Raw genomic sequence first — 13,807 nt, 5'->3', positions numbered from 1 at the left:
GGTGTACCGCTTTTGTCGAAAAACATACAAAAACGGCCACATAGCCCTTCGTAAAGGTGGAAGACCTTAACATAGAGGCCTTTATCTGGAAAGGACCCGCAAAGTCAACACCCGTGATGGTAAAGGGCAAAGAGAAATTGCAGCGTTCAGGTGGTAGAGCTGCCATGATCTGCGTGCGCATTTTCTGCTTATGTAAAGTGCATACTGTACACAGAAAAATACATTTCTTAATCTGAGGCTTTAGTCGTGGGATATAAAGCTCTTGTCGGATCATTTGCTGCATAAGCCGATGTTCGGCGTGTAGCATCAACAAGTGCGAATAATTTATGTACAGTGTGGCAAATGGGGATTTTTCGGGTATTATTATTGGGTGCCGCTCGCTATAACTCAAACTGGAGTTTGCCAGACGTCCATTGGTGCGTAGCTGTCCCTTCGGATCTAGGAAGGGATTAAGAACTAAGAGTGGGCTCTTTTTATCTATTGGCTGCGATACCATCAAAAGTGCTATTTCCCGGTCATAAAAGCGGGTCTGAGTAGCCATAATCAGAGCGATTTTAGCCCGTTGCAGGTCTTGGTGTGCGGGGGGTTAGGCGCTCGTTTCACTTTGTTTTTGAGACGATTTATGAACTGAAACATATAAGCTATTACTCTGAGGCCTCGGGGGAACGACGAAAATCGCTCAAGGATGTCAGTATCATCCAATACGGCATGAAAGTTTTCAATTTTTCGACTTTCGGGGGGTATTATGTTGCGTCTGGGGGATTGTGGCCAGAATTCTGGTTAGCCAGCTGGGGCCGTTCCACCAGAGTGAGGTGGTGGCGAGGTGCAGGGGTTTGCAACCTCTTGTGCCAAGATCGGCGGGGTTATCAGCACTGGCTACATATCGCCAAGTTGCTGGCCCAACTAAGTCAGTTATTTGGGCTGTGCGGTTTGACACATATGTCTTCTTATGTTGCGTCTGGGGGATTGTGGCCAGAATTCTGGTGATTCTGTTAGCCAGCTGGGGCCGTTCCACCAGAGTGAGGTGGTGGCGAGGTGCAGGGGTTTGCAACCTCTTGTGCCAAGATCGGCGGGGTTATCAGCACTGGCTACATGTCGCCAAGTTGCTGGCCCAACTAAGTCAGTTATTTGGGCTGTGCGGTTTGACACATATGTCTTCCACGTATGGGGTGGTTTTTCTAACTAAGCTAGGACTATTTCAGAGTCAGTCCATAGGTATTTGCGATTGTTCAGGCTTAAGTGGGTTTGAACAGTGGAGGCTAGTTTAGCAAGGAGCGCCCCGCATAGCTCAAGCCGTGGTAGTCTTACAGTCTTTAGCGGAGCCACTTTGCCTTTCGCGACTAGCAAGTGGCTTGTAGTTTTGCCATCTTGTTGGGTGCGCACGTATATAGTAGCGCAGTATGCCTTTTCAGAGGCGTCGCAGAAGCCGTGCAGTTCGGCTTGATGTACGGGACAGTAGTTTACCCATCGAGGGATTTGTATTTCCGAAATAGTGTTCAGATTGTTGGCAAATTGGGACCATTTTATCAAGCGTAATGGTTTAACTTGTTCATCCCAATCTGTTCCGTCTAGCCACAATTCTCGAATGAGTATCTTTGCTTGGATTATAATTGGTGCAAGCCATCCTGCGGGGTCAAAAAGTTTTGCCACAGACGACAGGATTTGCCTTTTGGTTTTTGCGGATATTGACTCAAGAGTATATGAGAATTGATCTGATATCGCATTCCATCGTATTCCCAGAGTTTTGGTGGTACTTTCTTTTTCAAAGATGAGGAAGTTTGTGTCTAATATGTGGTCTTTATTTATATTCTTTAATATTTCGGGGTGGTTGGCCGTTATCTTTTTCAAGGGGAACCCTCCGCAGTTGAGGGCTTGGATCACTTGAGATAGTGATTCACATGCTTGGGGTAAGCTGTGGCTTCCCGACAGGATATCTTCCACAAAAGTTTATGTTTTTAACACCGGGGTTGCTAGAGGCAGTTTTTCTTTTATATCGTTTGCCAATTCGTGAAGTATTCTAATGGCAAGAAAGGGGGCGCAATTTACGCCAAATGTCACCGTTTTTAATTTGTAGTCGCGTGTTGGACTACTAGGTGAATTGCGAAATATCATGCGCTGNGGGTTGCTAGAGGCAGTTTTTCTTTTATATCGTTTGCCAATTCGTGAAGTATTCTAATGGCAAGAAAGGGGGCGCAATTTACGCCAAATGTCACCGTTTTTAATTTGTAGTCGCGTGTTGGACTACTAGGTGAATTGCGAAATATCATGCGCTGGGACACTTTTGTCCCATATTTCTGAAAGCTTGTAAAACCAATTTTGAATTGCACGACCCACTCCGTTGCTTATGCCAGGATTTTAACTCTCATTCCAGCACGTTTGATATATCAGATCCGCTTTTCAGCATTAAGAAAGCGATACTCTCCTCTCTCAATAAGTGAATTATTGACATAAATACATAAAATCAGCTGATGAATTTAGTTCTGTAGCTGAACAGTTTTAGATCTCGACACTTAACAAACTCCTGCCTATCGTGACTCGGTGCAAAAATTTAAAATATTGGTTCCGTACGTCATGCGGACTGCGCCCCTCGTGCCGATGGGCGGGAATGGAGGGTAAAAACCGTTGGGATATTGTTATTATTAAACAAAAATCTTGGTCGTTTTAATGTACAAGGATTTGTCTGTACATTTTTTCGACATCCCCATTGAAAACGTATTTAAACATGCGCCTACTTAGTGTTAGGAGCATTAAATCAGGTTGTATTGTGGGTCCCGTATCTAATACGTCATTTAATGAATTGCCTGAGCTTGTGCATTTCGAGGCATTGAATACAACTCTTACTTTTGTTGTAAGTTTTTCTGGCTTTATTACTGCATGGTGTGGGAGGTAAAATGAAGTATATTTACCTTTTGTAATTTTTTCATATGACTTGACTACTTCCATATGATTTAATTGGAGGTATTCCTCGAGTACATTGTCATACTAGGTCATTAGCTCGCCTTTTCTAAGCAGGTTTTTTCCATACTTAAAAGTTGCTGAAGTGCTGAGGTTCGAGAGTGGCCTAAGGCGAGTGTGTCGGGAAATTGTGGCTTGAATGGTAGCCGTACGACGTAGCGGCCGTTTTTTGATCTTGTAGTTGTGGCTTTGTAATAGTCTTCACAATACTTATCTTCTGGGGTAATGACTTGCATGGGGGGAGTTCTTCTAACTCCCAAAATCTTCTTAATTGAGAATTGAGGTATTCGTTTGAAATATCTTCAACTTGAGTTGTGAATACCGATATTTTTTCTTTTATTTGGCCGCTAAATATCCATCCAAAGATGGTATTTTGGGCTAACAGGGTATTTAAAATTTTCTCAATGCCTTCTAGCATTATTTGGGGGATTAGGTCGCTGCCTAATAGGATATCAACTTGCGCGGGGGTGTGGCAGTTGGGATCCGCTAATTTTAGGTGGGCAAATTTTTGGCTGTCTTTGCCATTTACTTTATAGCTTGGAAGCATATTTGTAAGTTGCGGCAGAAGTATGGCGTGTGCCTCTATTCTTATATCCGCATTGGGGGAAATAAGGGCTAATGAGCAGATTTTATTAGAGTTTTATATTATTATATTATAAATTTCAAAGTTTGAGTTTGTGGTTGGGAGTTTTAGCCGGTTCTGTACTTTTGATGAGATAAACGATATTTGTGAGCCTTGATCGATTAGAGCTCTAAGCTTGAATAATTCTCCTCGATGTTCAATCGAGACAATCGCGGTTGGCAGTAAATTTTGCTTTCATTTTCGGAATGAAGCGCTTGTATATTTGCTGTTTTCCGACAGCATGGTTCTCGGTTTCGTTTTCGAGATTTTCGGGGTGTTCGGGTCTAGCTGTTGCAACTAGCCCTGTGGCTCTTTGCGAGTTTGCGAGCTATTTTGGGGTGTAAAATTATTAATGTGGAGCATCGAGTGATGCCTCTTTTGGCAGTATACACAATTGAATTTACTTTCACTTTTTTGCATGTGAGTGTGAGAAGCAATTTGTGCAAAGTCTATTATTTCTAACGACATTATATCGTTCGGTTGTTGTAAGTTTTTTAAATTTCTCGCAAGATCTTAATGCGTGACCTCCTTTACAAAATTCGCATGACATACGTTTGTTTTGTTCTGCGATGAACGATTGAGTTCTGTTCAAACTTCGATTATGTAANTTATTAATTTTAGTTGATCGGAAATCATAGCCTTTGTTTCTTCGTATTGGTCTAAGCAATTTTCATATTTGGCGTAAGCCGAGGATTTAAAATTTTCGGGTAAATCTGAATCCTCAGTGTCAACTATGGCGTCATAAGCCGATTGGAGACGTGTCCTAAAATTATCAAGACTGAATTGTCTTCGATAGGGGCTGCGGAAAACCTAGTGCGGTATCTTATTAGACTGTCACTTTCCGCAATAAATTTTGCGGCCGAAAAGTCTTTGGTCTTTTTTTGCTTCGTACCATGTTTTGAGCGTTTAGCTTCTTCAGGGGTGCTTTGATGCTTATCTTCGTCAACCATTTTCGGTATATCTAGCAATTGAGGTGTTTTCAGTTCTTTGATGGGAGACTTGTTCATTTGCATTTAAATGTGAACTCGAGAATTTATAAAATTGTTTTTGTTCCATGTATTTTAATACCCGCGAATGATGAAATAATATGAGTGCCCGTATCGATCGGATTTTGACATACCTTTCTTTATAGTAACACAATGTATCCGCAATACTCTCTTTCGTGTTTTATTTTTTACGTGCTTATGTATTATTTATTTATTTATTTATTTTTTTTTTTTAGCTTTTTCCGGTTTTTCTCCGTGTATACTGCCATAAGCAAATAAATGAGTAACCTCCGATTAAATTAGTCAGGTTACGTATCGCCTTATTACTTAATATAACCGCTCTTTTATTATGGATGTTTTGTAAAGACAAAAAATTTGGTTTTTATTTTGTCCCTTTTTTTCTGGGTATACGAATTACAGCTAGTGAGCTGTGTACCCGATCAAATTAATTTAATTAATATAAAGAACCGCACTATTATGTTTTTTACCGCGCCTTTTTAACAATGTAAATGTTAATAATAATAATTCCTTTGGATGTTTATTTAACAATCCCCTATTAGGATGTATAATATATTTGAAAATCTATTGCTCTGATTTTCTTTGTATCAGATAATGTATCAAATTTGTTAAAAAATTGTATATATGCCGCGATTTTTCGTACCCGCACTTTTTATAACTTTTTTGTATGCAGTTTTGCGTTAGTACATACCCTGCAAAAAATTGTGCGACTGATCTCTGAAGCGAGTGTTCCGAAATTACTCTCAATCGGGTACAATTGGGCATTAATTAGTCCCAACTAGTCTCATACGGGTACTATTGGAGGACAATTAGGCTCGACTCATCCCTTATGGGTATAATTGGAGATCAATTAGTCCCCAACTCATCTCTAACGGGTACTATTAACGATTTAACGATATGTTCGCACTTAGTCAATGAAATTTCATGTGCGGAGTTGGCACACAGAGAGAGTATTCGCCTAACCAAACTGAGCAACCCGGTTCGAATCACAGCTGGTGCAAATTTTTATTTTTATTTTTTAAAAGTGACTAGTCGCTTTTCATACCCGTTCGGGTATAAAGGTGAACAATTAGTCTCTTCATAGGACATGCTCGAACAAAAGCGTACAGTTAATTCCATATAAAGAGATCAAAAGTGGTATTAGTCGCATGCTCCTTTGCGATTGCTCCCGGATTAGTCCCATTTTTTGCAGGGTAGGCATGTATATACGTATATTTGTATGTATACGTATATGTTATTGCATGCAAATGATGTGAGAGCGGTAACTGAGCAATGCAGTTTGCTTGCTAATAATCCGCTTGTAAATAGATATGTGAGTATGTTTTGTTTTCAATATTATTTTTGGGTTCAAATAACGGGAGTATGTACATATATATGTTATATGTATATGAACCGATAAACAACATAAAGCCTGTATTGTATTAGATAATTGGGGAATAATATTATGACGTATGTATTATGTTTATGTGTACATACGTTATTAGTTGTTTTGCCGCCAATTCTTATTAACTATGATTTTGCTTTGTGGCTTACTTTTTTATGCAATCCTGCTTGCTGTTTGTTATACAAACAGAAGGGGTATTGCTGGAAATATTGGCAAGTGTCCACTTGAATATATGTATGTTTTGCGGTAGGTATAATTGTTTGTGTTTTATTACACGAAACTTAAGCACATAACCAAGCGGTTATATTTTTCCTGGCAGCTGTAAATTAACTAGCGCCGTTAATCAAGAAAAAATATTTTTTATTAAATCGGGCTCAGTTCGCTTTTTTGGCTTGATTTAGGATACTTTTGTAAATAAGTGGAACGATACAACTAACTTTGATGTGTTCAAGGGCTTTGGGGTTTAGTTGGTGTTGTTGAGTTTGAACTATGTTGTCCTCTGGAGTGCCTGTGCTCCGTATACTGTCCTCCTCCCTCGTTGACATTGCGCCCTCGTTTCCTTTATGTAGCTGATTTGCCCAATGCTCTTCCTCACTTGTTGGTGATAAATTTTTTTGGTTTTTTCGTGCCCGAAATTTTTGGTTTTGTGTTAAGTGTGAAATTTGCACGCCGCGCCCGTTTTATTTTAGTAAATTATTTATGACTTTGCTGCTTTTTGTTCACTTTTGCCCTTATTTTTGTATATATTTATGTATGTATTTGCTTAAGTGTGTTTTTTTCACTGCTTACACCCTGTTTTTTAGCAATTTAAACTTTCAAAGGTGCCTGTCTGTTTGGCGCAGAAGGACCATCGTTACCCTTACACCAGGGCAACACTTTTAGGGGGCACACTCACCACTTTTCCACCAGAAGGGCACTACAAAAAAAGTATGGAACAATCTTTTTGTTAACGTTGAAGGGGGGTTTATTAAAATATAATTGGCGGGGAGAACACTTCTATTCGGCTCGACGATCGACAAATTGTGTTTTGTTTCATGTTATGTTGTAATTCATGTGTGTGTATGGGTAAGTACAATTCATGTGTATATGTGTGTGTGTACGTGTATTATGTGTACGTGAGTGGAACGGGCCGTGGTGAGTGGCGATTAGGCAGGGTTGCTGCTATTCCACGGAGCCATTCACGGTCGAAAACGGGGGAACGGCTGAACTCATTTAGCCACTGACTATAATTCGAAGCAGAAAGTAGCATGAGCGATCGATAAAATTCAGAAGGCTGACGATCACCGATTTCTGAATATGAAAAAATTTTATCTAATTTTATATTATCACTTAAAGTGTGTGTTTCAGTCGTTTATTGTACCATGGTGTCTTTCATTTAAGACTTTCTTTAATTCTGCAAATTTGTTGTTATGCGGTGGATTTTGAATAATATCTAATATCGTAACTATGACTTCTTGCGGAAGCGCTGTGATTGTGTGTTCATATTTTGTAGTATCTTGTGTTATGGTTTTCATTGTTATATTGCATTTCTGTATGAACAAACCAAGCTTCTAGACAACTTGTCCAAAATTGCGGAAGCTTGACTGAGGTATTATATTATTATAAATATATTAGAAAACAAGTAAGAAAGTCTAAGTTCGGGCGGAGCCGAACATTAAATACCCGGCGCAAGTATTAAATATATGTCTATCACCTTTCCGAAAACTACCGCTATATGGTGAGCAGGGGTGGTCTTACCCCCATTTTAAACATCTTCGATAGAACGTTCACTTAGACATAATGAGATAAACTTATATAGGCATATGTGGGCGGTATCACGCCTATTTTCCAAAATTCCATATAATGTTACATCTTTTGCAGGGATTGTTGTTAGTATCAATTTTGAGTAAATTAGCATCCTTAAATTTCGAAATATCGAAGTTTGCAGCATTTCTGAAATTTACCACTATATGAAAAGTTTCTATGATTTTATTAGGATTTCAATAATTTTAAACGTTTTGCTTGTATGTGTTAAGCACAATATCCATACTGAGTTTGGTACAAATTGATGGAACGGTTACCGAGATACATATATGTGATCATAAGTAGGCGGTGCCATGTTATTAAAAATTCTCGACTCCACTTTGATTCCAAGCAGTACCGTAAATATATCACGTGTGGGGCATGCTGTCTAGAGCGTAATTTCCAGAGCCGCCACAACTGGGCGGTTGGAAAGGAAATCCGCCTCTTATAGACTGCTCCATGGGCAGGCGATCTGAATGAACGAGATCCAGAGTCGCGCTATTTGATCGGAGGGAAAGGACTAGTTGCCATGCCGATCTTTCTATTTCACACATTATTTGCGACCTGAATGAACGAGATTCAGAGTCACGCTGCTAGTACGGATGGAAAGGACTTGTTGCCATGCTGGACCTTTCTATCTAATAGCCAATGTTCTGCAGTGATCAAGTAGCAGCCTTTTGAATGTACCAACGTTTTCATAATTTTTTATTTGAGCTGGAAGTTCTTCTTCTTATTTGGCGCTGTAAGCGATTTTGGCCGAGTTCAGCAAAGCACGTCGTTTCTCTTCTGTGCCAACTGACGCCAATTGGAAACGCCAAGTGAAGCCAAGTCTTTTTACACCTGATCTTTCCATCGCAGTGGGGGCCTCCCTCTTCCTCTGCTACCACCAGCGGGTCCCGAGTTGAATACTTTCAGAGCTGAAGCGTCGGTGTCCATTCGAACGACCTGGCCAAGCCAGCAGAGACGCTGTATTTTAATTCGCTGCATTATGTCCATGTCGTTGTAAAGCTCATACAGCTCATCGTTCCATCGTCTGCGGTGCTCGTCGTCGCCAACGTGTAAAGGCCCGTAAATCTTCCGCAAAATTTTTTGAGTATTAATTAAATGCATTTTTCAGTAAATGTTATTAAAAGTAAAAGCTTTCAGATACAATAAATACTATATTTTCTATCTTTTTTAATAATACTAAATATGCAATAGAAAACATTTGAGTTAAATATAAAATAAATACATTGTTGTTCTTACAGGAGTTTGCACGTATTTTAGCCCCTCTCTTCTTATTGCGGCAAATACGTCTCGCTTCCTTCTCCAGTTCCCTATAACGGTCCCACATGGCTCGGGCTGCGCGGCGTCTTTTTTCTCTGCGTCTTCTGGACATTCCATTGTTCCTTCGGGCTCGCTGAAATCCAACTACTCATTCTGCACTTAATGATCGGGAAATGTGGTTCCACTGCTCGCATATTTCGGATTGTTGAACAGTGCTCTCAGAATGCAGGTATGTGAGTCGAGTGCCGAATAAATTGGCCGTCTGTTGTTATTGCAGGTTTTCGACGTTGAGCTTTCTTTGCATTGTTGGTTACAGACTTTTTGCTCCACAGAGGTGCGTGCGTATCTTGGCTACAGAAAGATATGTAGTGGTCCGAGTCGATGTTTGGCCCTCGAAGTGTACGTTCGTCCAAAGCGCTGGATGCATGCCTTCATTCTATCACAACATGGTCAGCCATGTAGCTTGGTGGATCTTCTTATGCTGGAACTTAGTACTACATATTATCATGTTTCGGGCCCCAACGATGTCGATCAGCCTCAGTCCGTTATCGGATGTTTCGTCATGTAGGCTAAATTTTTCGACAATGATGCCAAAGATCCCTTCCTTGCCCACCTTGGCTTTAAAATCGCTTAGCACAATTTTGATATCACGTTGGGGGCAGCGCTCATATGTACGTCCATCACGTTTCTTGGATTGCGATGATGTCAGCCTTAGTCTTCCCGAGGACATCAACCAGCCGGGCAGAGGCACCTTCCCCATTAAGGGCCCGGTTATTCCAGGTGCGTGCCCTCAAATCGTAGTTCTTTATACATTTGCGTGGGTCGTCATCGAAAGAGAGGGTCTCATCCGAGGCATGTTTTTCTTTTTCATTGGGCGGTGTTTTAAAGTTAGGCGGCCCAAACTCTGCGCACGCGAAATTTTACGCCTCATCACTTAAATTCGTTCCCAAACGTATTTGATCGTTACCCTGAGGATACGTGGATATAAATATCCGGACATTGTGAGCTGTGATTTAAACTGTACGCACAAGAATCACTTATGGCCACTCCCAGGTGAATGGCAGTCAAAAGTTTTCCACATGTGCACACGGAACCATCCTCCAAGAAAAGATTGACCCGTTATATTACATTGAAAACTATGCGAAAGAGGTGAAATACCGTATGCAAAAAACACATGAAATAGCCAAAGAATTAATTAATTAACAAAGTCCCTAACAAGGATTTACATATATGATACGATCTAGTTCTAATACAAAAAGAGCCCAGATTCAAACACGAAAGCATTTATCAAGTGCCACACGTTGTACAGAAAGTGCAAATGTTTTCGATAAAACCAAATATTGGGAACATATTAGGATTACATTCAAAACAAAAAATACTTTAATATATTTTGTAATTCTAAAATGGTGGATTAATTAACCAATAATAGCGTTTATTAGCTCAAGTGGAATAATTTTTTTTTGAACTCTGTAAATAGCTACAAAATTGAGTTAAAGGGCCGAAAGTTTTATACTAAAATGCATGATAAAATAATGAAAATAAATGAGAATATGTAATTTTTAAGCAAAAAACAAAGCCGACTTCAATTCTCATATAAAAATTTAAGGTTATCGTTAATTTCTTCAAGGTCCAATGATCGGATTTAAACCAAATTAGTATGGGACGACCTGTGAGGTAACGCCTTAAAAACAAAATTAGAGAAATCGGTTAACGTGGTCAAAAGTTATGCGGTAACATACATAAAAAAATAAAAGTAATAAGCGAATAAAATGAATGAATTTCATCCACTAACTGTATTGACTTATGCTAATTTTCGGCATTTTTAATTGTATTTTAGCCAAGAGTGCTAGAGATAAGATGGCGGAATGTTATGGAAAATACTACGAAACAGAAATTGCTTCACAAAATCCTGGCTGACCTGTCAAGCAGTCACTTTACGCAATTATTTACATTTTCATAAAGTGGGCGTTCCCATAAAAGCCTCGTAAACTTACGAGTTTTACACAGCTTAAGACTTTACGAGTTTATTAATTTAAGGGAATCTCCTAAATATCAAAATCTATAGTATGCATACCCAAGAATGATGGAATACAAGATTGCGCCAATCGGGCAGAGAGCAACCGGGTGTGATGTCAACAAATACCAGAATGAGAGAGCAAGACGAACTCGACAAGAAAAAGAGAAAGCATCGAATAAAAGGCAGCATTGCCAAATTTTAAATTTGAAACAGCACCAAATTTTTTTATTGATGTATTTAATGGACTTTATATGCATACATAATTTTATTGTAAGGATACCGATTCAAATTAATAATAAAAATCAGTAGTGCGATTCATAAAACGTCGCAAAGTGGAATTTTCGTCAAAATGGCAATGTTGCGAACAAAGTTGTATGAAAGACCTATCGCAACTTCGGATTGCAAATGCAACATTTTTTAAAAATGCCGCGCTTTAGAGGAAAAGAAATGTTTTTACAATTATATTTCGAAGCAGCCTCAACTGATAGCCTTTTTCTTGAAGTATTCGAGGACAATAAAAAAACATGTGTTTTGCGACTCTGACTTTGCAATGATTGCCAGCGCAAATAAGATGGCAATGTCGCAATTTTGTCGCAAGAAAGTTTCCATACAAGAGTAATCAGCTGTGTCGCAAGGTGGACAATTTTGCAACAAACGCGACATTTGCAACAACTTTGCGACGTTTTATGAATCCCACTAATGTTTTTTGCACGACGGTCGATTTCTTCTGGCATGATTGAAAGTGCTGCCACATATTTTGTTGTCGCTTATGATTATTACTGCGCCATGATTTCGTTTAAATTTCTGTAAATTTGCTTACCACTCCTACGATTGCCATAAATTTTGCTTCCATTTTTTTAAGATTTGCAAATTTGGCGCCTTAAAAACTAAGAACAAAAGCACCAAAAACGCACCAAGCACCAAACTCAAAAATTTTTGCGTTTTGAATACCCACTAAATTTGGTATTGTGTGATGTCAGGGAATGGGTGGATGCTGTCAAATCGACGAAGAGAGGGTTCCGGTCCGCGAATGGCGCCACCTTCATTTTCTGCATCGTGATGCATACCCAAGAATGATAGAATACAAGATTGCGCCAATCGAGCAGAGAGCAACCGGGTGTGACGTCAACAAATATCAGAATGAGAGAGCAAGACGAAGACAAGAAAACAAGAAAAAGAGGAAGAATCGAACAGAAGGCAGTATTGCCAAGTTTTGAATTTGAAAAAGCACCAAATTTTCTGAAACCCGTCTTTGAAGCCAGAAATGCAATCTTCTGCGAAGACAGCGAGATTAGAGACCGTCGAGCGGTTAGGCATAAACCCATGCTGGTTCTGACAAATAAGGCTTTTAACTGCAAAAGACACCTTTTCATTCACTATGCATTCGAATAGTTTCGAAATAGTTGAAAGTTTGGAAATGGGTCTATAATTATGAACATCATTTTTATTACCAATTTTGAAGATAGGGGTGATAAAAGCTATTTTCCAATCTTCGACAAATACCCCTGCGGATAGCGAGTTATTGAAAATTAATTTTAATGGATAAATAAGAGAATCGCCTTTTTTTAATAGAACTGCGGATAGCCCGTCAATGTCAGTTTGGCTCGAGGGTTTAAGCTGCGAAATGCCATTAAGAACGTCGGTTGTGGTCAAGGTTAGGGATCCAAAGCTAAAGGGCCATTCCTTAGTATTGGAAAGGCTTCCACTAGAGTCGTTATCTAAAATGAAGTTTGAGCGAAAAAAATCGGCAAACAGATTCGCAGCCTCAATGGGGGAGGTAGCAGATTTCCCGTCCAGAAATAGTTGAGAGGGAATACTAGAGCAAGATTTCTTCGAAGTTATAAATCGCCAGAAAGCTTTAGGATTCGACTTGATATTGGCTTCATAGTTTAAAACGTAGTTTCTATATAAAAATTTATCAAGGCAGTTAAAATATTTGGCATACTTTTTATACTCAATAAAAAACGAATAATTGCTCGTCTTTTTGAATTTGCGGTGGTATTTGTTTCTTAAATTTTTTATTCTTTCAAGATTTCGAGTATGCCATGGAACTTTGTATAGCTTTTTACCAAAGATTGGAATGTTATTTTGACAAACTTCAACTACTTTAGATTTAAAGATATTAAAACATGATGCCACACTAAGATTACATAATAACCTGTCCCAGTCTATATTGAGAAATATACTATTTAGATTAGAAAAATTACATACATTATAGTTAAAAGATGCTTTTGTGTTTTTATCGTCTAAGCTGAGGTATGAGTAAAAATAAATATCTAATACCAACGGAACATGATACATATCAGGCTCCTTGAAAGGAAAATTACACTCGGACAACTGAAAGTTAACATTAGTGCTAATAAATATTAGGTCCAAAAACCTCTGAAGCTTATTGTGAAAGTAATTTATTTGCCTAATATCAATGTTAAATCATTAAAATATTCATTATTCAATTAAATATATCTCGCTACTACTATTCACGCAGCTTGGTAAAAGGCCAGAGGTCTTAACTATATTAGACCACATAACGTTGTTTAAGTTAAAGTCCCCTAAGACAGCAAGATGGTTATCTGGTGCACAATTTGCATTTAGAGACAAAATATTATCTACATGCGCCTTATACAGCTCATCTGAGCTATTCGGCGGAATGTATGAAGCGCAGATGAAGAGCGATTCCCGAGGGCTTTGTACACACACGCAGAGTTGGCCCAGCAGCGAATTATTGTTGCTTAGCTCGTAGAAAAACGCCTTATGTTTCCTCTGGATCGCAATAAGGA

General features: G+C 39.0%; 1 long non-coding RNA gene across 1 annotated transcript; it reads left to right on the top strand.

Moving 5' to 3' along the window:
• Positions 1-179: 179 nt before the first annotated feature.
• LOC108366693 (uncharacterized) lies at positions 180-11,959 on the top strand. Its single transcript, XR_001848143.1, has 3 exons — positions 180-313; positions 5,839-5,842; positions 11,949-11,959. It is a non-coding gene; the product is annotated as an uncharacterized LOC108366693 (long non-coding RNA).
• The last annotated feature ends 1,848 nt before the right edge of the window (positions 11,960-13,807 follow it).

Source organism: Rhagoletis zephyria, unplaced genomic scaffold (assembly GCF_001687245.7).
Source record: "Rhagoletis zephyria isolate East Lansing unplaced genomic scaffold, Rhagoletis_zephyria_1.1 Rzeph_scaffold_02384, whole genome shotgun sequence".
Taxonomy (NCBI): domain Eukaryota; kingdom Metazoa; phylum Arthropoda; class Insecta; order Diptera; family Tephritidae; genus Rhagoletis; species Rhagoletis zephyria.
Note: the sequence above shows the minus strand (reverse complement) of the source record. Positions and strands in the feature narration are given on the sequence as shown.